A 22,290-nucleotide genomic window follows, 5' to 3' on the forward strand; every position below is an offset into this window, starting at 1 on the left:
TTGAGTGTTATTTAATTATTATCTGCTTGAGCTTTTCCAACGTTTTAGACATAGATATGGTGATAACCGACTACAAAGAGACGCCAAATGACCACAAACCAAGACCCAAAACAACCCCATAGAAAACAAAAGACCAAAAAGAGACAACTTAAAAGTAGGGCTGTCAGCGTTAACGCGTTAATCGCGATGCGATTAAGGGCCGACGCGATGTGATTAATTTTTTTTAATCGCATTAATCGCATGCCGGCATTTATTAATTTATTTTACACTTCACTCGGCTTTGCGTTGTGCCTAACAGACTACTATTTTGACCCTTTGCAGCACCGTTACTTATCATCAAGCTGCCACTTCCTCGTAACACATCCTGCTGCTGCAGGCTGCAGGCATGATGGAGAAAGACAGCAGCAATGAAATCCTGAATGGCGTTTTTTATTTTCCAAAACTCCCGGACGGCTCGTAGACAAGTCGAAAGCCATATGCACATTGTGTAAAGCTTTTTGTCTAATGAGCGGACACTTGCAAGCAGGATTGATGGAAGAGGTGGCCGGCTAGCGTTAGCTTTCCACCTAGCTAGGTTATACTCCAGCCCTAAGATACACTGGTAAAAATTGCTTTCGATTGTTAATATGTACTTAAAAACTGTTCTGAAATGCAAAATAATAGTATTTTAATCATGTGATAAAATATGCGATTAATCGCGATTAACTATAGAACTTCAGCGATTAAAAAAAATTAATCGTTTGACAGCCTTACTTAAAAGAGATGCAAAAACCCACAAAGAGACACAAAATGTATGGGGTAACATTTTCTTGAGGAATGACGCCTAAACCCCGCGCAAAACACATGCACCTAAGTCTTCCACAAAGCAAGGGAAAACATGTGTATGTTGGGTGGTTGTGTCTCAGGAGGGAGACTAATCACAGGGTAGGAGGTTTGGTCCCCGGTTTCATCCTGTCCACGTGCAAAGTGTCCTTGAGCAAGACACTGAACCCCAACTCGCTGCCATCAGTGTGTGTGTCAGTGGGTGAATACTGTGTTGTCAGGTGTTTATATGTTCGCAAACTGACAAGGTAGAAAATACTGATATGTCCTTATTTCATGAGCTGCTTAAATCTTATAAAAAAAACAGTAATCCTAGATAACCAGCCTTCAAGGTGTTTATACAGTAACTGTCTTTTCTCAGGATTTCTAATCCCACAAGGTGTGTTTACACAGAGGGATTGATAACATATCGCCTACCAGTACATGCATAATGATAGGAAGAGAGCACTGTATGAAGCTAAAAGAAAAGTAACAAGATGAAACTTAATTTATTGCAAAAACTGAACCTCCTAATCGTTTTTATCAAAAAAATCATCTATCATCTAAAATCATCTTATTTTCTACTATTTCATATTTTCGTGTATATAATAGCACACTCATATTTTCCTTGTGTCCTATGAGAACAAGCAAGAACTCCCACTTCTTGCTATGTTTGTTTGCTTGAAAGTAGAGGATGGATACCCGAACCGAGCCTGACGGGCCGGGCTCGGACAGATATTTAGAAATGATGTTCGGGTTCGGGTCGTATTATGTAGGTGCGAGCCTGTGTTAACGTGCGCTTGTTGCCCCGTGTGTGCTGATGCGCTCATCTGTTGACATTTCCGAACGCCTTCCTACAGTTGCTTAATAAAAGCGGCCTTAAACAAACGTATGTGTCATTAGTATGAGAAAAAAACAAGATTTTAACTGTGTCGGGCTCGGGTCAGGCTTGGACATAAATATCTTAATGCCTGTCGGACGCGGGCCGGGCTCGGACAGAAAAATGCGGCCCGATCCGCACTCTACTTGAAAGAAGTTGAGTCACACCTTATGAAACAAGTTAAAAATCGACTCTACCGTGTTGTGGACAGAATATATTTTGGATCATCAGAATACAAGAGTCATGAGTATTCTGAGCATGTCTTGAAAAACGCAGTAAGTGCTGTAAAACGACCCGCCGGGTTTCTCAAAGAGTGGCTTGTATTTATCTTTGATAAAAAAAACAGTGTAACTCAGATATGTGACCTGAATCGAAGTCTCAAGTACAAAACCAAAGATTACATGATAGGCATAAACTGGGAGTTGTCCTCTTTCTGTCCTCCACTTTTCAAAAAACATTCAGTTTCAAAGTGGGCAACCATTAGGAGAGCACGGTTAAACCTACCTTTATTTTTGCTAAAGTGCTAATCGGCTTCATGAGACACCCTAAATCTCTTTTCCCCTTTCTGCCTTTATTTGAACATAATCTATGCCTGTAGGCAATGTTCAAATTAAAGTGCCAGCTATTAATGAATAAAATAACCCAGGAATAAATGTAATCTGATTTACCCAAGTCATGGGGCTATGAAGGGAAACATTTCAAATCGCTAAAGGCACACAAGTGTCTGCATCAATCAATAACATTCACCAAGATGAAAAATAACATTTCTTTCAACTCTATATCCTAACCGGATTCCGGTCTAACACAGAGGAGTTTAAGCTCCTGTTCCAACTTTAGCTTACTCTGTGTTACCTTTTTCTGTAATGTGTGCAGATCTAAGAGAAGCAGATGAGTAGAGGAAATGCAGTGTGAAATGCCTTGGGCTGAATGAGAGCTAATGAAACCATGATGCGAATGCTACGTTGCATCTCAGCCAATTTCTTACACCACCACAGTCCAGCAGAGCTGAAAAACACCCCGGGAGGAAACATCACGTCCACAAAATTAACCCACTGTCTCTGTATCTCTTCATCCTGCCCTCTTTTCATTTTCTTACTTTGCATTCATGTATGCTAATCATTTTCTCTTTATGTATTTCTTCTTTTTTTAAAAACTTTTTTCCTCTAATTCTGCCAATCTGTCTTTCTGGGTGGGTTAACGTGTGTATCTGATCCATGTCATCTCACACCCGGTCTAATCAGGCCAGTTAGTCAAGTCAGTACTTTCCCAGCTTGCTCTCTCTGCCCTGGTGCCCACAGACTAGCCTGCAGCTCCAGCAGCACTTAGCATACGCCGCTAAATCACACACCGCTACACTCCTGTCCCAGGAAATTAGTGTCAGCATCAACCAATGGGACCAGATTACACTAACTTTCCCTGGAGTTAGCATCAGGGCTAACATTATAAGAAGTCGAAGTGTACTGTGTCACAGCTTCCAAAATGGTCAACATAGCTGGAAAACTTTGGGTCACTGAGTGTTCCCGCTGTCTTGCAGGATTTGCATTTGCGATTGAAATCATATCCGCTGACTCCTGTGGTAGCCTAATTGTTTCCCTCTGTGTTAGCATTTATGCCAATATTTCCACAAAACAAAAAAATTCAAGATGTTAATAATGTCATAATATTCAGCAGCATAATTCTCTAGTATCCTGCCAAGAGTGTTACCTCTTCTAAAATGTCTTTTAGTATTCAATAGCTGATTCACAGCAATAAAACGTATAGGAGCCTTTGTTTGTGCTCATCTAAACAGTTTTCCTAAATTGTACAAATTTGCCTCTAAGCAGAAAATTAGTCTTGTCTAAAAATATTTTTATTTCCTGTTGCTATTTAGCTTTAAAGTTAAATTTGCAAAAATGATGCCTCTGTCAAAGCTAGAAACAGCACACCCTGTCCTCAAATGGTAGCTGGCATTAAGAGGCCCTCAAGCTGCCTCAGTGACAATGAATCAGAGGACGTGTTTTTGCACAGTGTAACACAACCCAGAGGGATTTTCCTCGGATATAAGCACATTTTTTGGTTCAACAATGTTAGCCCTAACTCCTATTAAATAAAGCTCATTGTGGGTGTAATTGCTTAAATCTATTGGTCCACAATTTAATTTTTTCATTCATCGCCAATGAAGCAGCTCAACATAGTATCTCTAGATGACAACACAAATTAGGCTCGCGGTATGTGGGCCATGTTTCCCTAAAATATCTTAAAGTGATACTCCACCCACAGTCTGTCTTTTGAATAGCAACCACTCAACCTTTGTAGGCTTGAAATTAGGCTGTACAAGTTTGTAGTTTACTTATGAACAACATTCAGTCAGTTTCAATGGATTTTAATGCTAACCAGTTTTCACTGTGGACAAACAAGTATCAAAACATCCACAGAAACTCTGAAACTCTCTGAAACTTCTGCAGCACAACCTATTTTTCCACTGTCCATTTATATGTTAAACATGTTTCTCTCAATCATGTTTTTTGCCAAGGTCTATTTGCAACGAGCATTGCTTCAAGGCTACAATTGTTACATCCATCATACCTGAGGTGCACAATCTGGGTGTCATCCTGGACTCCACTCTCTCCTTCCGGTCCCACATCAAAAACATCACTAAGTCCGCCTTCTACCACCTCAGAAACATTTCAAGACTCCGGCCTTCACTCACACATTCAGTAACTGAATGTGTGAGTGAAGGTGTGACTCCATGCCTTCATCACCTCCGTCTGGACTACTGCAATGGTGTCTTGTCTGGACTGCCCACCAAGGCCCTTAGCAGACTCCAGTATGTCCAGAACTCTGCTGCCAAGGTTTTAACCCACACTAAGCCCTGGCAGCATATCACTCCCATCCTCCAACAGCTCCACTGGTTGCCAGTCAAGTCACGCATCACCTACAAGATCCTCCTGCTCACCTTCAAATCTCTCCATGGACTCTCACCACAATACCTCACAGATCTCCTCCACCCCTACACTCAGTCACGTTCCCTGCGGTCCTCTGACAAGGATCTGCTGGACACCCCCCGCACCAGGTTGCAGACTTTTGGGGACAGGGATTTCTCTGCCAATGCTCCCACACTCTGGAACAGTCTGCCACTCCACGTCCGCTCTGCCTCATCCCTGCCTATGTTCAAAAAGCACCTCAAAACATTTCTTTTCACTAAGTCCTTTGACCCCTAACCCTCCCCCCCTCCCTATTTGTTAAGCGAACTTGGGTACCATGAAAGGCGCTATATAAGTCTAAGTTGTTATTATTATTATAATATGAAGCCTCTCATGTATGAGGTTTTCCCAAAAATATTTGATTTTTGACGACCATGTGTGACCAATCCGATACTGCTGTGTCTAGTGTTATATATATCTTATCTCATTTGTTTCACTATTTTATTTTTCCAACTAATTATCTGCTATTTTCTTTTTTTTTAAATTGACAAGGTAAAATTGACAAGTGTTTGGTGCAATGTGAGAGCTGAACATTACAATTAGATCTTTGGATGCTGTTGAAGCCATTATAAAAACAACAAAACAAAGGTTGGCCAGCAATAAATGCCATTGGAGTGGTGAGCTTCTGGACAACGAGCAACTAAAGTGAATGTATTTTTATACCAACTATTTAATAAGAAGTTAGTAACAAAGTCATGTACATCTTTGAATGCCAATCTCATGCTTTCCCTTTTATCATCCTTTGATGATCTTGTGGTGTCCTTGCTTCAACAATGTTATGGTTCTACCTGAGAAGTGTGTTGTTGAACCTGAAAACGTTTCGTTTAGAAAGCACATATCGACATTTCTAAATCTAGTTATTTTATAATTAACATTTGCTTATGGGAGATAACAGTTGGCTGTGATCTCTCTACAGTCAAGGTTGAATAATATGTTATATCATTTCTTTTGTGTGCTGTTGCACAGACACTAAGGTAGAATAAGATAGCAGCTGCCACCCTAAAATAATGTCTTGCCACCCCATTTTTTTTACCACGTTAGTGGTCCAAAAGCATTTTTTTCAACATCAAATGTTATTTTTTTCAATTTGGTTTGTTAATCCCCATAATACCCAGTATCAAACTAAGTGTCAGGGCCAGATCTATATACATATTTGAGCTTGCAATCTACATTAAATAGCGTATGATTTACTAAAGCAGTAACTTATTATCAGTAACTGGGTCTTTTAGGTGCATTCTGCATATAAACGAGATCTCCAAAGATGCAGTTCAGTGGTAAAATGGGGATACAATAGGGTAATAAATCTTGAAAGAAATCAAGAAAAAATATTTAATAATAAAAATGTAATTAAAATGTAGTTATGTATGCTATAAAATTATCTTAAGGTTTGTAAAACCAATGCAATAGTCATTAAGCATATAATTTGCCTTTAAAAAAAATACATGCCACTGCAACTAGATGTCAAGTGTGCAATCACCGAAGTGCATTAGCTCATATTAAATGATCACAAAGCCACAACTCTCCACCCTCTTTATCTTCTTTATACTGCACTACTTTTCTTTCTAAGAAGCTGTCACTCTCATTTATAAATAATTCACTGTAGCTCTCCTACACATGTTTCTGCTGTCATGGTGATTTCCACAGAATGCAGGATTATTAATTTTCATCTCCCCCAACACAACCTTCCTTTATTATACCATTTCAAATCTGCACCTATGTTGTAGAGGCAAATCATTTTTTCTAGTAATTCTGACCCTTGAATATCGGGTGAGCCTTAAAAAACATTTCCCAGAACGTGCAGTCAACCACTTTTATGAAATCTTGTGTTATGTGTGCAATCCTCCTTTAAATGCATTTGCATGAAGAAGAGAGGCACACTTCACTGATCGCACGAGAGATATGTCTCAGATGAAAGGCAAACTGCGCTTCCAGGCCGCTGCACCTGTTTGATAAATAACATGCACATCAAGTGAACTGTATGTTGTCTAATGCTGTCAGTTTTGGATTTGCTAAACAATGTAACCTGACAACATCGGCAAAGTTAGTGTTGTCCTAAGTACTGTTGCTAACAGCAAATGCTTAATGCGTGTTTGATGCTCATACAAATGCATGATCTGCAAGGGATTTGCTGTATGTATGAAATATATATATGGTCATTTTTTTTTCTGTTGATGAAATGTTTTAAATGATTGATTGAAATCGTAGAAATTTGGGCATTGTTTTGTTTTTCAGATACATTCTGAGATAACAGAGCCAGAGTTTAGGGCCGAGAGAGCATTCAAAAAAGGGATAATGGGGGGTTGATGAAGAAAGGTAAGCTTTCCCCAACAATCTCTCTCTCTCTCTCTCTCTCTCTCTCTCTCTCTCTCTCTCTCTCTCTCTTTAGAGTAGGGCAGTTCATTGTTATATTTGTTGGGAAAGATACATAGTTTGCAGAAGGTAAAAGAAGAGTGTGCCACCCACCATTATTGTTTCGTAGTTTTATTTGGCTGCAATAGTACTGTAAGAAGCTAGCCAAGCTTGTCACATTACCGGGCAGTCGGTGCTAAGTTGTGTCTCAGTTGGGTAAAAAAATTTAAACACATTGCAGATGGTGGTATGACGTCTTCAAGCACATATTGGAAAAATGTTTTAAAAGGTGTGGAATCCTTGAAAAAAAAAAATATTTTTGTTTGCTTTGCGTATTTTTATTATGTTTTTTAATTGGCAGTAGTTTTCCTCAGTCAGTTTGATTGGCAACAGATATCTTAAATCATTTCACTAAAGTTCACTAACACCTCGTCTACTAAAAGAAACAACTAGTGCAGTGTCAGGAGGTGTCACTGATAGGAGCAGAGCTACACAGAGTCAGTAATGTGTTGGGAATGCAATAGTGGCCGCTGCCTGTGTTAAGCATGTCAGGTGGGGTAAGTAAGTAAGTAAGCAGGTAAATCATAACATCTTCCTTCATCAAGGTAAGCAAAAAGGCTGCAAAAAGGCAACTTTTCTTCACAAAAAATAGAATTATGGGATTTTGTTAACCATATGTACATGTTTAGGATTTGCAATGGACTCCTACGAGAAAATTCTGAAAATCTTCGAAAGACAATTTAATGTACTGTATTGCAGTGCAGAACATGATTTTTGCACTAAACATTAGGGATGTCCCGATCAGGTTTTTTTGCCCTCGAGTCCGAGTCCGAGTCATTTGATTTTGAGTATCTACCGATACCGAGTCCCGATCCGATACTTCTATAATATATAAAAAAAGAATAAAGAAGAGCGAAAAAACAGATCCAGGATGTTCCTTATTTTTTATTTAATTCACCTTATTTTAACATTCAACAACTCTGTTAACAAACAGAGCACTTCTGTTACATATCTCACAGTTTGCTATGGCAATGTTGTTGTCATCAACTTTATAATACCTCCAGACCGCAGACATACTCGCGCTTTCCGCTTCAAGCTGCTTCCATGTTCTACTTTGCCGGCATTTAACCAATAGCGTCTCTGCAACAAAGTGATGTCATGCCGCACGCGTTGCTGTTTCTGTGTGGAGTCAAAAGGGTCTAACTCTGTGCCACCGCATAACTATAGATGTGTTAAAAAATAATGAGAATATATATACATATATATCCGAGTCCTGATCGGGAGGTAACGTCCGATTCCGATCGAGTCTGAAACCACGTGATCGGGCCCGATTTCCGATCACGTGATCGGATCTGGACATCCCTACTGAACATACTTGTTTGTGTAGGGTTTATGATACGAACATAAACCTAAAACTACAGCTGTAGTTATGTATAGGAAAACATGTTTAGGAGTATTCTATTATAAATAGTTGTTTAATAATATACATTGTTTTTTAAACATATTCTTATATAGTGTATTCTTTCCAAGCTAAAGGCAACGGACATGATGATACAACTGTGAGGTGGGAGGCTTCTTATCTGTCAGGGAAAGACCAGCTGTAACACCCTGACCCTGTGCCCATAACCTGTAGAGTGCCACAAGGCAGTGTCCTGGGCCCCCTATTTTCTGTTTCGGCCAATTGGAGGCAGAATTGACCAATGAAAGCATTGTAGGCAGGATTAAGAATGGGGATGTCATCTTCTTTCGTTACATAGCTACACTCTTTTTTTGGTTGAGATTTATTCAGGCCTACAAGTTGTTAGTCAATTTACAGAAATAACTCGGGTGTTTTTTTTAATGGGTGTCAATAGAACTTTTTATCATGCCTGCTTTCTGAAACAATATATTGATTGTTTTTTCATATGATACATTTTTCAATTGTTTATTCCCATATCTTGATGTCAGACATTAAATGCTTGTTGTAATCTTACTAAAGGTTGTTGAACTATGTAAGCACCAGTACAGGAACAATGATAGAAATAAGTCTAGGACTTCATTCTGGTTTCGTATTTTATAAATGTATAATAAAGGTTGTCAAACCGAATACCAAAAGTATTTGATATTGAATCAATTGACTCCCTGCACTTTAGCAAACATAGTTTGCAATATCAGACTGGAACAAGGTACATTTTTATGTTTAATTTGAAGGCACAACAGTACACTTAGATATGGAAATGTTAGCAAGTTAGAAACAAACACCATATTTCATAATTATTCACAAACATAACACCACTGCCCTTACCGCTACTACAACTACTAAATGAAATAAGAAATTGGTTTTAATTCAAAGAAATGTCAGTGTATTCTCTCTAAATAATTTTAATACAGGTGCACATTCACATCATATACTCAAATATGCTTTTTCTGACCTGGGAGCACCAGGGTTTATATTTTTCAGAGATTGCTCTGCATTTACTAAAGCGCAGTGTGCATCATTATCCACCCACCCAGACATTGAATTGCAAAATATGAATGTTGTCTTTATTCACAAGCGGGATATGGTGGAAAGGTCTTGTTTGAAATATAATTTTTATTTGTTTAACATTAATGTAAGGTCCAAGTGTCTTCCTGTTTGTCCTCGATAAAACCGTCTTACTGTTAGACACAGTCTTTTAACAACCCAACAGCCCTTTTCCACATCAAAATGTCAGCAATGCGGAGAAATGTGCGTATGTGTTTGGGGGACACAATTCTGAGATTCAAAACTCAAAAGTTTGAGTGATTACTTGCAAATTTAAGCTACTAAATGGAAATTAAAATTAATTATAAAATACTAAATTGGAGTACTCATCTCTGTTATGACCTGTTAAACATACTCATAGCAGACAGTGACCTTGTTATAGTGAATTATAATCTGTTTGTAAGGTATTATATCTACCTATACCTCAGGAATTTCATTACTTTACTTAAAGCACCCAATGACCACTTAGAGTAACTTATAATCACATTATTATGCCTTGTAGCAGTGATTATTATGCATTATAAAATGATTATGATGTATTAAAATGATGAGAATTATAATACACTATGATCCTGGAAAGAAAATGGTAGTCAGGGAGTGACGGGCAATTATAGAGTATTATGATACTTGACTTTATAAATAATTATAAAATGGTTAATGTGTTATGATTAATGTTGTAAAGCATTATGACTATTTATGAGTGCTTCTAACTATACTTATACATTGCTATAAACAGATTATAATCTCATACTTGTGTTTATAATGCATTATGGACACAAAGTGACCAGAAATTATAAAATATTATGATACTTGACCTTATAAGTTATAAAAATGTGTGTATGTGTTATGATTATAGTTATAAAGCAACATGATTAATTTATGAGCACGTATAACTATACTTATAGTATAGAGCTTTATAAGCAGATTATAACACATTATAACTGTTTATAATGCATTATAGAGACAGGCTTCATAGAAAGTTACCTGCATGTATGTATCTGTGTGTATATGTGTTTGACTTTGAGAGTATTTGTGTTTGTAAGTATAGGAAGCAAGACACAAAACTAGTGCTGTCAGTTAAACGTGTTATTAACGGCATTAACGCAAACCCATTTTAATGGCGTCAATTTTTTTATCGCAATAATGTTCTTTTTGGCCTAGCAAACTTTGTAGTTTTTTTCACATGCTGTTGCAACAACTAGTAAAAACTACAACACCACACCGGATCTAGCTAGACCGGAAACAAAACAACAGGCACACCGCACACACTTGTTTGGGCTTGCGATGCGAGCCGGCCAAAGAGTAGTAGGCTAACGTTACGTTTTGAGTGGATGGCGAGTGCGAGACGCCGAAATGGATGCCAATAAGATTCTGAATGGAAAGTTTACTTTTAAAAAGTTGCCAAATGGTTCCATCGACAAGACCAAAGTGATCTGTGTGTTTTGTCGTTGTGAACTGAGCTATCATCGCAGCACGTCCAGCCTGATATACCACTTGATGGCCAAGCACACAGCTGATGGCCTAGCACACAGCTGATGCAAATTCTCCGCCCAAATTCTCGTCAAAGCCAGGCGACAAAAGCACAAAGCAAGCCGATCCACTTTTCCATGTTGATAAGAGCATTAAAATGAGAAAAAATAATTGGACAAAAAGAAATCTAGGGACATTTAGAATAGATAAAAATGTGCGATTAATCGCGATTAAATATTTTAATCATTTGACAGCACTACAAAAAACGCAACTACTGCAGAAGTCAAAAGTTGAGGGTGGGGGCAGAAGGGGCATTAAATGGTGGGGGAAGTGTATAGTCATTCAGTTAAGATTTTTCTAGTCTATATCCTTGACGTTCCACTTCCGGGATTGCTCCGTTCACTCATTTAGGCCGGATATCCGTTGCCTTGGGCTTCCTTTGTGTTGGCCTTTTAAGCTCCGGTCGATTTATGAGGACTATGGTAACCTTTTCTCAGATCTCTACAGGGTAAATCCAGACAGCTAGCTAGACTATCTGTCCAATCTGAGTTTTCTGTTGCACAACTAAAACAACTTTTAAATGTACACGTTCCACCAAAACAAGTTCCTTCCGAGCCTATTTTGCAGCGGCACCGCGGCTTTTCTCCAGTGCTAAGCACCGCCCAAGAAATTGTGATTGGTTTAAAGAAATGCCAATAAACCAGAGCACGTTTTCCTCCCATCCCCAAATGCTACGTGGAGTAGCCAGACTCTCCTCCAGCGTGCTTTGGAGGAGGGTCAAAAAGGCAAAGCGAGACTAAGATTTTTCCGACCTTGGAGAGACAGAAAGAGGCCATATTGTGAGATAGTTTGATAAACCATTACATTTGACATTAGAATTACATCTTAAGCATAGGGGGTGAATGTTTGCATGTTAATAATGATATAACCTAACTGTAACTGTTTTAGTCAAAGAGCTTGCAATGTTGGGTGCAGCAACAAGGTCCATATAGATATAATTAACCAGATAGCAAATTTGGGGGATCTGTTTGTTTACATGACAAACTTCTGCAGTAAACTTGTATTATTTAAAAACTCGATTGGATAACACTACGACCAATCACAACAATACACGGAGCTACCAGCGGAGCTAACTGGTATATTAAACTCTTGCCGTATCCGGTCGGCAAAACAGCAAAAACTTCCTTCTTGCAAAGGAACGATTTGAGCGCCGTCTTCTGTTCCTCTTTTAGATAAAAAGCCAAGTCTAACTTGTTCATTGTAGTGGTCAAACCCGTTTCAAACAACTGGTGTTTATCCGTAACCATTTTGCAATGTTTACTAATGACTTTGACGTCGCAGCGCTATCGCCATCCGTTTAGCTCGCCTCTGGCCCGCCTATATCAGATACACCGATGTGATTGGTGCAGCTCGGCTACAAGGGCATAGTTAATGAGCATCATTACTGAATGCCAGAGTGACTCACTGATTCAAATTCAAATTGTGCTCTCAAAAGAACTCTGGATTTCCAGGGTAGAGAACACCAAGAACACAGCACAGTATTATGAGGTAAGACTGGGCCATCTTTATAAATATACAATGTGATTTGTCTAGCTTTCCATTATTAAAAGGACCTGAAACATTAAAAATGACACACGACGGTTGTAGACAATCAGTGTTAAGCCTTGTTAGACAATCTCATGTAATGATGGAATAAATTCTCCTCTTAATTTTTAACCAAAAACTGAATTTGTACTGATTTTAACGCATGACAAGTGCACCACTCTCTTGAACAATCTATTATTGATGAAAGTGAAGACATTTATTAATCCACCAAATGTCTTCTAAAGACTACATATTGCTGTAATAAGTTAAGGAAATAAAAGTATTGAAATTACATTTTTCCAGCTAGACAAAATGGCAAACAGCTAATCATGGATTAAATAATGGACATTTGAGCTGGTCCTGTTCTGATGTCATAGGAGGAAGATTTGGGACTAACTTGGCTTGTACACAATTAGTTTTTTTTTTACCTTTCCACAAGGAAACATTGTCCATATAGCATGTTATTTTCACTTTCATGTTTTTCTACTCAAGCCCCTTTCAGACATGCACATTATCTCGTAAATGTGCTGCCAGTTTTACATGCTCGGTTTCATGTTTGAAAATGCGCCAGAATCTCTTTTCTGTAAAAGTCCCGACAGCGATCTTATTGAGTTGGACCTTGTAACTAGAGATGGCCCGATACCATTTTTTGCTTTCCGATACTGATTCTGATACCTGAACTTGCGTATCGGCCGATACCGAGTACCGATCCCATACCAGTGTGTCATATATTTTACTATGTTTTAACAACTGTATACTACTATACCTGTATGGATGTGATATGATTTCTATCATTGTTGTCGGTCTGGCTCAGGTTAAACTCTTTGTGACACATGAACAAACACAAACAATGAATGCCACAGAATCTTTAGGGCTTTATTACGTGGTATCAGATCGGTGCCTAAACTCCAGTACTTCCCGATACCGATAACAGCGTTTTAGGCACATCTCTACTTGTAACAAAGGCTACAGCAGGAGAAGGTTAAATACAGATCTTGTTCTAAGTTTATCACACTTAATTATCATCTCTTATGCACAAAGAAAATAAAATCAATTTAATAAACTACTGAATATTGTAAATGAGTTGTGTCTTAAGTTGTTCTAATGTTAGATCAGTTTACATTTTTTTGTGCTAATGGATAACATTCTTTATCATGGTATCATTTTACATCATGATCTTGATATATATCAGAATATAGTAACATTTCTGGAAGATTGATTGCTTTAATAATCTAGTGAATTTAATAGCCGACAAATGCTTTAAAACATTGATTTAAAAATCATGTAAAAATCCAATATTGCCATAAAGCAGTGCTGCTCATTGATTTTCATTACTGCCCACAATAGCCTGATACAACTAGAGATATAAAAGGGATAGATGCCATGGGATAAATATTTTGGCAACATCTCAGTAGACAGTAGACATATTAATATTATCTTGAGGAACAAATATCACCCACTCCTATGTCACGTTGAAGGGTAAAAGAGGAAGAAAACTAATCCTACAATCAAAATAAACATCAGACCTGTCTCCCTCGCAGCAGAATTCTGTATCTAATAAATTGTGAAACTGATGTGAAAACGTATTAGGGGATTTACAACTGAGAAGTGGGGGCGAGCGTCCCTCGTGCTCACAATGGTCATTAATTAAGACTTTAACAGCAGAATAGGTTTTAAAGTCCATCACTGATGAAGCCTGTGAGAGACCTGAGAACAATCAATCAGTATTTCTATCTCATTACTGTTCTCTAGCAGTGACGCCACACTGTGGCTCTTTCCATAATGGTCCCGTTGTGTGAAGATAGAGGGTAAAGGAGACCTACAGTACATTTGAATGCCATAAAAGCCATTACTTTAAAAAACATATGAAGCGAGCAATTTTACAGATTCAATGTCTGAAATATATTATACTATAAATGAGTTTATGTTCATGGTCAAGGCATACATTTGATGGCTTTTCCAAAAGCCTCTAACATGTGATCTATCTTTGAGTATACATCTCTGGGCACCACGGTCAACATATGTTTTTTGATGTGTTGCTTATTGCTGTTAAAAACTGGACTTGGCAGGAGGAGACAGAGGCTTCAAATGTTCCCACATCACCAGATGCCCCGTCTGGCTGAGACAGCACCTGTCGTCAGCGTTGCATGGAGCATTATACCTGGAGTAATATATTTTTGATTTGCGGATGCTTTGGGGATATTTTGTGGCCTCTGAATCTTGCTGCCTGGCAGAGTTCTTAACAACTGGTAGAAAAAAAGAATTTAAACTGACTAGACACACTAAATCATAGAGTGAACTGTTAAAAGTTACATGTTGAAGGTTTCCCAGCAGACAGGCGTTGAAGATGCCACTTCACTCTGACTACATTTATGGTAAGATACACCTCAGTTGCTTTGTGTTAATTTGTTTTTAATGTACCAAGTAATCAAAAGAACATCATCTTTTGCAGAGTGTAATTCAGTTGTTTTCACATTTGTCAATAATTGATTATTATTTTATACTTTATGGGCATTTATGGGTATGCAAATGTATTTTAAATTAGAAAACAAACTACACATTTTTGCTTTTTGTTTACATATTTGTTTCAAAAAATCAGTGTGTTTCCCCAAGGTAAGCAGCATATTGTTGAAAAATTGGTACACTAGAGTATGAGTATAAAATCTACTTAAACACCACTGTGCACCACTTAAATCAAGGTCTGTACTTTATTAAAAAAAATGCAATTACTATCTACCTTGATCTACAATTATATAATTGAAAATCCCACATGGTACCCTGTGCTTCAAAATCGGATAAATAACACACAAAAAAGATCAACAGCAGAATCAATAAAAGCAGAGTCAGTGCTCCAGGAGGTCTCCTAGGTGCTGTGTTTGTACAAATTGGAGACAGAAGAGAGGACTTTGACTGAGGCAAACCCACTGAGTTACAGCAGAGATAAAAGCATGGATGACTTTTACCAAATCAATGATGGATATCACAGTTTAATTTTGAAAACAATCTCAAACAACTCTTCCCAAAATGGGGAATTTATATCTTATCATTTCTCTCTTTGTAGGTATGCTCCTATGTAGGTGGGGAACATATTTGCCCCATCAAAACATCTTATTTTAAACCACAATGACATTACCCAGTAACATCAGTCTCCTATCAGTGACATGACAGGCTATGTCACTGATATAACAGAGCGACAGATGTATGGCAAACCTTGCCCACAGAGTCTACAAGCATGAATACAAGTAGTCTTAACACCTTGGCTTTCTGAACAGGCCAGCAAAGAAAGGGTACACGTTAACAGTGTTAGGAAGGCTAGGTATGTAGCTAGCTAATTAGCCATGCAGATGCAAGAGCTTAAAGAGTTTACAAAGGGATCAGCAAGGCCCCATGTACACCTGGTACGGACATCTGTATCTGGATACCTTGCAAAGTATAAATGCACATAGAACACAGTCGGAGTGCTGTTAGATTGGCCAGAGCACATCTGGAGGCATGTTTGTTGACAAGACTGCCTGCTCCACCTATAATTTGCATAATTTCCCAATTTGCATACTAAGAGAATTGAGACAACATGACACTTAAAGACACTTGAAAAGATGCACACTGGCTTTACAATTATTACAACCATTAGGAAACGAGCACCAGTAAAACTGAATATTTTTAACACATTTCTTAGAGCAAAAAAAAAAACTGGACCAGGTGTACTTTGGCCAAAGTTTTAGGCTTGTGGAGTGTCCTTGTCTTGCAGCAAATATTAGCCCACCCCTGAGGCTTGAAGAGTAAAGCAACGTGACATCATGACTTTCTAAAGCCAAGTGGCCTGTTATCTGTACACATTTTGAGCTAGCCGCGTGTATGTCTACGCCGTATACAGCAGACGGGTTGCAGACTGATCTCAGTGGCCCTCATTTATCAACCTAACGTAGAAACCAGCGCAGATATGAGCGCAGAAATCATCTTACGACAGGCTTCACGTGTGATTCATGAAACGTTCGTATCACACCAATCAGAGCGTAAGAATGGTCGTACATAAGTAAAAAAGCAATAACAAGGTTATGGTATAAAGCAGAACCCCCGACCTAGGAGCAGTGGGCGAGCATTGTGGAAGAAGTATTTGTAATGGAAAAAATTACACATAAACTACGATTACAAGAGACACAATTTCAGGAAAATGGGAAAAATTGGACAGTTTATAGAACACAGCAAGAGGACACCACCATCACCACTGGACAATAAGGACACTGATTTGTGAATAATTGCTTTGTGGAGTGTGTAAAACCGGACACTGTAACTGTTGACAGAAAATTTCAATAAAAAAAATAAGTTTAAAAAAAAAAGAATGGTCGTACATTGATAAATGCAGCGGCTGGAAACGATCGTAATTTAAATATCACGCCCCAATATATTCTGGGTTTTGAGGCCTCGCCCCTACAATTTACGACATGGCGAGACGTAATCCGGCTAAGAAGCGGCACTTTTCAGAGGTGGAGATTGAAACCCTGATATCTCAGGTTCATTTGCACTAACATGTGTACTATTTGGCAGCCTGAAAACTGATATTAAAGGCTGTAGAAAGAATGCGGAATGGAAAGAGATCACTGATGCTGTCAACAGCGTTGCCGTAGCAAATTGGACTCCAGCTGAAGTTTATTTAATTTATACATCCTTGACATATGTATCCTAATAGTAATATACAGGCTTATATTGCAATATCTTAGGCCTACACCTACCTATATTTAAATAAACACACAGTAGCGGAGTTTATGCAGTGTATTTTATTTTACTCGTGTTTTTTTCATGAGTCAGACCCAGGCAGCTGTGAGCTGTGAGGGAGAGCGCGTGTCCTCCGCCCCCCATGCAGGACCACCACCCCGACCCTGTCTCCTGACAGCAGAGGGGCTGGAAAAACAAGCCGAAATATGTCAATGGCAGAAATAAATTGTTCACTTGTGGCCATCAACACTTTAAAAGAGAAACGAACATCTGAAGAATAAATAAAAATGTTGTGCATCGTCATGTTTCCTGTATTGAGTATCATTGCCAAACATAACAATATACCTTTTAAAATCGAGGAATAATATCCTGTCTCCTTCGTATAGCCCCAGTTGGAGCTGTGCTGGACACTGCTCTCTGGGCATCGGGTCATCTGGCTCCATCACTACATTTATGGCACCCTGTTTTCCTGCTCGATGTTGTGCAGAACCCCACAGGCTAAACAATGTTGCAGACTTAGGGTCCCCCCCCACTGATGCAAGACAGAGCCATCTGCCCTTAATCAATCCGATGAAGCGCTCCACCGTGGCCCGTAATTATATGCTGCACCGCAAATCCACACTGACTCGAAAACTTGCGTACACAAGTTCAGACCAGACGTGAGATTTTATCGCAGCCTACGCTCACGTTCAAATTGATAAATCCCTTGCTTTGCGTAGGAATCGGCGGACGCCCGTCCTACGCCTGTTTTAGGTCGTACGCACGTTTCATAAATGAGGGCCAATAAGTGGCGTATGTATGACACGCCAATTCGTATGCCATTTTGGTGTGTTATCAAAACGCATAATCGCTTTTCAGACGGTTGGGTTTAGGAAGACAATAACAGGGTTGGGTTTAGGAAAAGAAGAAACCGACGGTTGGGTTTAGGAAACGTGACACGTGGGACACGAGCCCCGGTCTCCTGGGTCAAAGTCCTGTGTTTGACCCATCCACCACCCCGACCAACCTCCCTATGCGGATTTTCGGGCTTTCATACTACTCACTACGGCGTAAATTGACACACAATCGCAAGGTAATGTAAGTCAATGGAGGCCAAACGGCATTGATAAACATGCTAAAAAGCGAGTATGCGTCTTGATAACACGCCAAAATGGCATATGAATTGGCGTGTCATACATACACCACTTATTGAGATCAGTCTGAGTAAAGGCACATTCCTTGAAACAGAACCAAATTAAATTTTCTTTTATTACATTTTTTCACAACACAACAAACTAACTAAAAACAGAGTAGGGGTTGAACATGTGCTCACTAATAAAACAAGTGTTTTTGGCCTAAAACTCTTGATTCCGTTTACAAGCGTTTTCCCCATAACACACAACACTTTAATCTTCAGTTGTTTTAGTCACTGTTTGTATCAATACTCTAACAATAACAATAATTTTTTGAATTTAATTCAATTCAATGTGTAATTGAGAAACTTCTATTTTCACTAAAAACACAATATGAGTTAGATAATAGAGCCATTTTAATTGTTCTGAAGCTGAATGATGAAATGTCTTATGGATTTAACATCATTGGCACAGTTGGTGCTGAGCACACATTGCCAGCCTTTCCTTTTCGCAATGTGGCTGCTGGCTTATCAGAGAATTACAATAACTATTCATTTTACACCCTCTTTTGGAAACAGAATGATGGTGCCACAGTAGTATATTACTGTGCAGTTCCACAGTACCATTGTTAAAAGAAAGCCCTACCCTACATGTGTTATCTCCTCTGGTATAATAATTGTATTCATTGTAAAAATGTATTTATCATCTCAGTAACACACGGAGTTAGTTGTGCCCTAATAACATATGTAAAACATGAAATGGAGCGGTAACCATCTTTCCTGTAATCAATGAGACCACTCACAATGATCCCTGTTGCAGACAGATCAATAAAGTGGTGAAATATTACTGATACATATATATGTGACTGATCTGTTTCTCGTGACTGTGAAAAACTGAATCAAATTGGATTAAAAAAGCTGAAAAACGTCTTCACTAGGACAGTGTTATATCAGACTGAGCCTAAATCTGGTGTCTGTAAAAGCATAAAATTGGAATATGGGTTTTGGGTGTTAAGTTGGCCAAAATGACAGTGCCAGACTGGCCGCACTTAGGCCCCTCCTAAGCCTCTTTTTGAGCTTGGAAAAACCCTTAGACAAAGTGTAAAAGCCATCATTTAAGGTAACAACTGAGCCTCCAAGGAAGCTGGAAATGTTTTCACTTTAAAGCCACATGTTGTGTTTAATACTAATCAAGCTAATCAAAAGCACACTATAGACACATTGGGGGGTTACAATCCAAAATGAAAAGCCACCATCTTGAAAAGCATTAAGCTTTCTACTGAAAGATGAATACTGGCATCAAAGGAGAGCACATCTGTGTGCATTTTTTTTTTAACGATGACCATTAACATAACATAACATAACATGGCTTTATTTGTATAGCGCCTTTCATACACAGAGTGCAGCTCAAAGCGCTTTATTGATATCAATAATGATGGTATTTACTTTTAAAAAGGAATAGAGGCTTTAAAGCAGCACTAATCAATTTTTTTATATATAATTAATCAAATAACTACTGTATATGTGATGTTAAAGTGTTGCTTGTAGTTGATGCAGTTCTCTCTGCAGTTCCTCTCTGCTCTATGGAGTGTTTTAGCATCTATCATTGTTTTGGTTTTCTTGCACGCAAATGTACTGTTTAGGTTCAGTCTCACCACTCTCATCAACCTCGTTTCCACCCACAATAGGCATCCGTTTTAAGTGAGAAGGCTCTGATAAACCCAGTGTGTGCTACCTGCTTGCCAATACACTGGAGTTGGGAGACCATAGACCGTAAAAAACATGGATGTAATCTCTGTGACGTCACCTAAAGGTTTGCCTTTGTGAAGCTCAGTGTGGACGGCTCAGTGTGGACGGCTCAGTGTGGACGGCTCAATGTGGGCGGCTCAGTGTGGGCGGCTCAGTGTGGGCGGCTCCGGCCTACAGTCTATGCACGCCCCCTGTGACTGCAGCCACCTGTCACTCAAAACGGCTGTGATGAAATCAGGGGTCTTCAATGTTTTTTAGGCCAAGGACCCTTAGCTGAAAGAGAGACAGAGTAGGGACCCCCTACAACATATACTATATAAAATGAAGTTGCATTAAACTGGGCCGGATGGATGAAAATGAATGGCAGTGGATTCACTGCCACAATGCTTAAAGGATAACTACCGTTTTTTGTTTTTTTTCCAACCTGGACCCTATTTTCCTATTGTTGTGTCTAAGTGACTGATGGGAACAACAATCTTTGAAATTGGTCCAGTATTAAGCGAGATCGCTGCAGTCGGGCAGCTGCAAAACAAGCTACAATGTAAGTTAATAGGGCAATTGTCCAGCTTTTATTTACCTTCACAAAAGTGCTCGTTTTGCCACTGACAGGCTCAGATTAATAGTCTAAGTGTCTGACAACATTATGGAAAGGATTTCTAAGTAGGTCGACCTTTCTTTTAAAGAGTAAGATCCATTTTTAAAACATAAAAACATTTACATGTCTCAAAGAGGTTTTAAAGGTCTATCTCTGAAGGGATCCTTTCCATAATGTTGTCAGACACACACACACAGAATATTAATCTTAGCCTGTCAGTGGCAAAACAAGCACTTTTGTGAAGGTAAATACAAGCTGAACAATTTCCCTATTAACTTACATTGTAGCTTGTTTCGCAGCTGCCGATGGAAGCAATATTGCTTAATACTGGACCAATGTCAAAGATTGTTGTTCCCATCAGTCACTTAGACACAAAACATAGGAAAATAGGGTCCAGGTTGAAAATAAACCCTCTAAGTTCAACTGGATGGCTGCTATAGTGGCTACCTTATAGTATGCTTATCTTCAATGTGTAAATTAAATTGTTTTTTTTTTCACAAATAGGCCAATTTATCTTTGCTATTAAAATGTTCAGACATTTAAATTTTTGAGAAAAGAAACTTTCAAAAAAAATAATTTTAAACATAATTTGGCGGCCCCCCTGCACCAACTCTGAGAACCCCATAGGGGTCACAGACCCCCTGTTGAATATCTCTGCCCTAAATTATGCAGAACTTTAAGCCTTAATATAATTTAAACTGGTGAGTTATATACAAATTCACCACACAGTTGTTATGAAGAGGATACTTAGCTATAGCTATTGTACTATGCTGTAAACATGTTTATACCTGCTTTAAAATCGGTCATTTTAATTTAATTATTTTCCGCCCGGGGGATTGGCGCTTGTTGAAGACTAGCTAATAAACACAGTCGAGCATTCAGCAGCTAAAGAGACATTTTCCTCAGAAGTTGTTGAAGACCAGCTTGTTATGCTGTCGTTGAGGGGCTAACAAATTCAATGAATGCAGCCATAAGAATACTTGATTGTTTATACAATTAATTTTTGTTGTTATCAGGTGTTTTACAGTAGACCTGTGTATTACCAACACATAAGCCTAAAAACCTATTTGGTTATAGAGCCAATGGAAATTACTAAGCAGTAACATAAGAACATTACTTTACCTCTTCACAGATGCATCTTTCCCCAAATCGATTAGCTTTCATGTCAAAATATGACTGTTACATTCATCATGGGGAGCTAAGCCAGAGACATATAGACTGTGTCGGAGGTGTGACTAACTGCCAATACAGCTCAATAAAAGCCATAAATGACTTAACATCCCTTTAACCTTTATCCCCCCCCATCTGTTATACGAATAATGCCATCAATAATAGAATTCTGCTTAGCCGAAAATGATCTAAACAAAATGTAAGTGGTATAAAAGACGTTTCTTTTTTAGTATACTGCACACTGAATAAGAACTGAAAGGCAACATTCAAAGTTTCACTGAATGGCTAACATAATACAAAATAAAACTGTGAAAAGTGAAAAAAAAACTAACATCAGGTAACATAACAACATTAATTCAAACACCCTTATAAAGAATAAAAGTTCAAAAAGCCATTTTCATC

General features: G+C 38.6%; 1 protein-coding gene across 2 annotated transcripts in view; it reads right to left on the minus strand.

Annotated features, from left to right (window-relative positions):
* grin2ab (glutamate receptor, ionotropic, N-methyl D-aspartate 2A, b) overlaps positions 1 to 22,290 on the minus strand; it is a 106,218-nt gene that overhangs the window by 78,318 nt on the left and 5,610 nt on the right. The gene's annotated exons all lie outside the window — the stretch shown is intronic.

This window comes from Sander lucioperca, chromosome 4 (assembly GCF_008315115.2).
Source record: "Sander lucioperca isolate FBNREF2018 chromosome 4, SLUC_FBN_1.2, whole genome shotgun sequence".
Taxonomy (NCBI): domain Eukaryota; kingdom Metazoa; phylum Chordata; class Actinopteri; order Perciformes; family Percidae; genus Sander; species Sander lucioperca.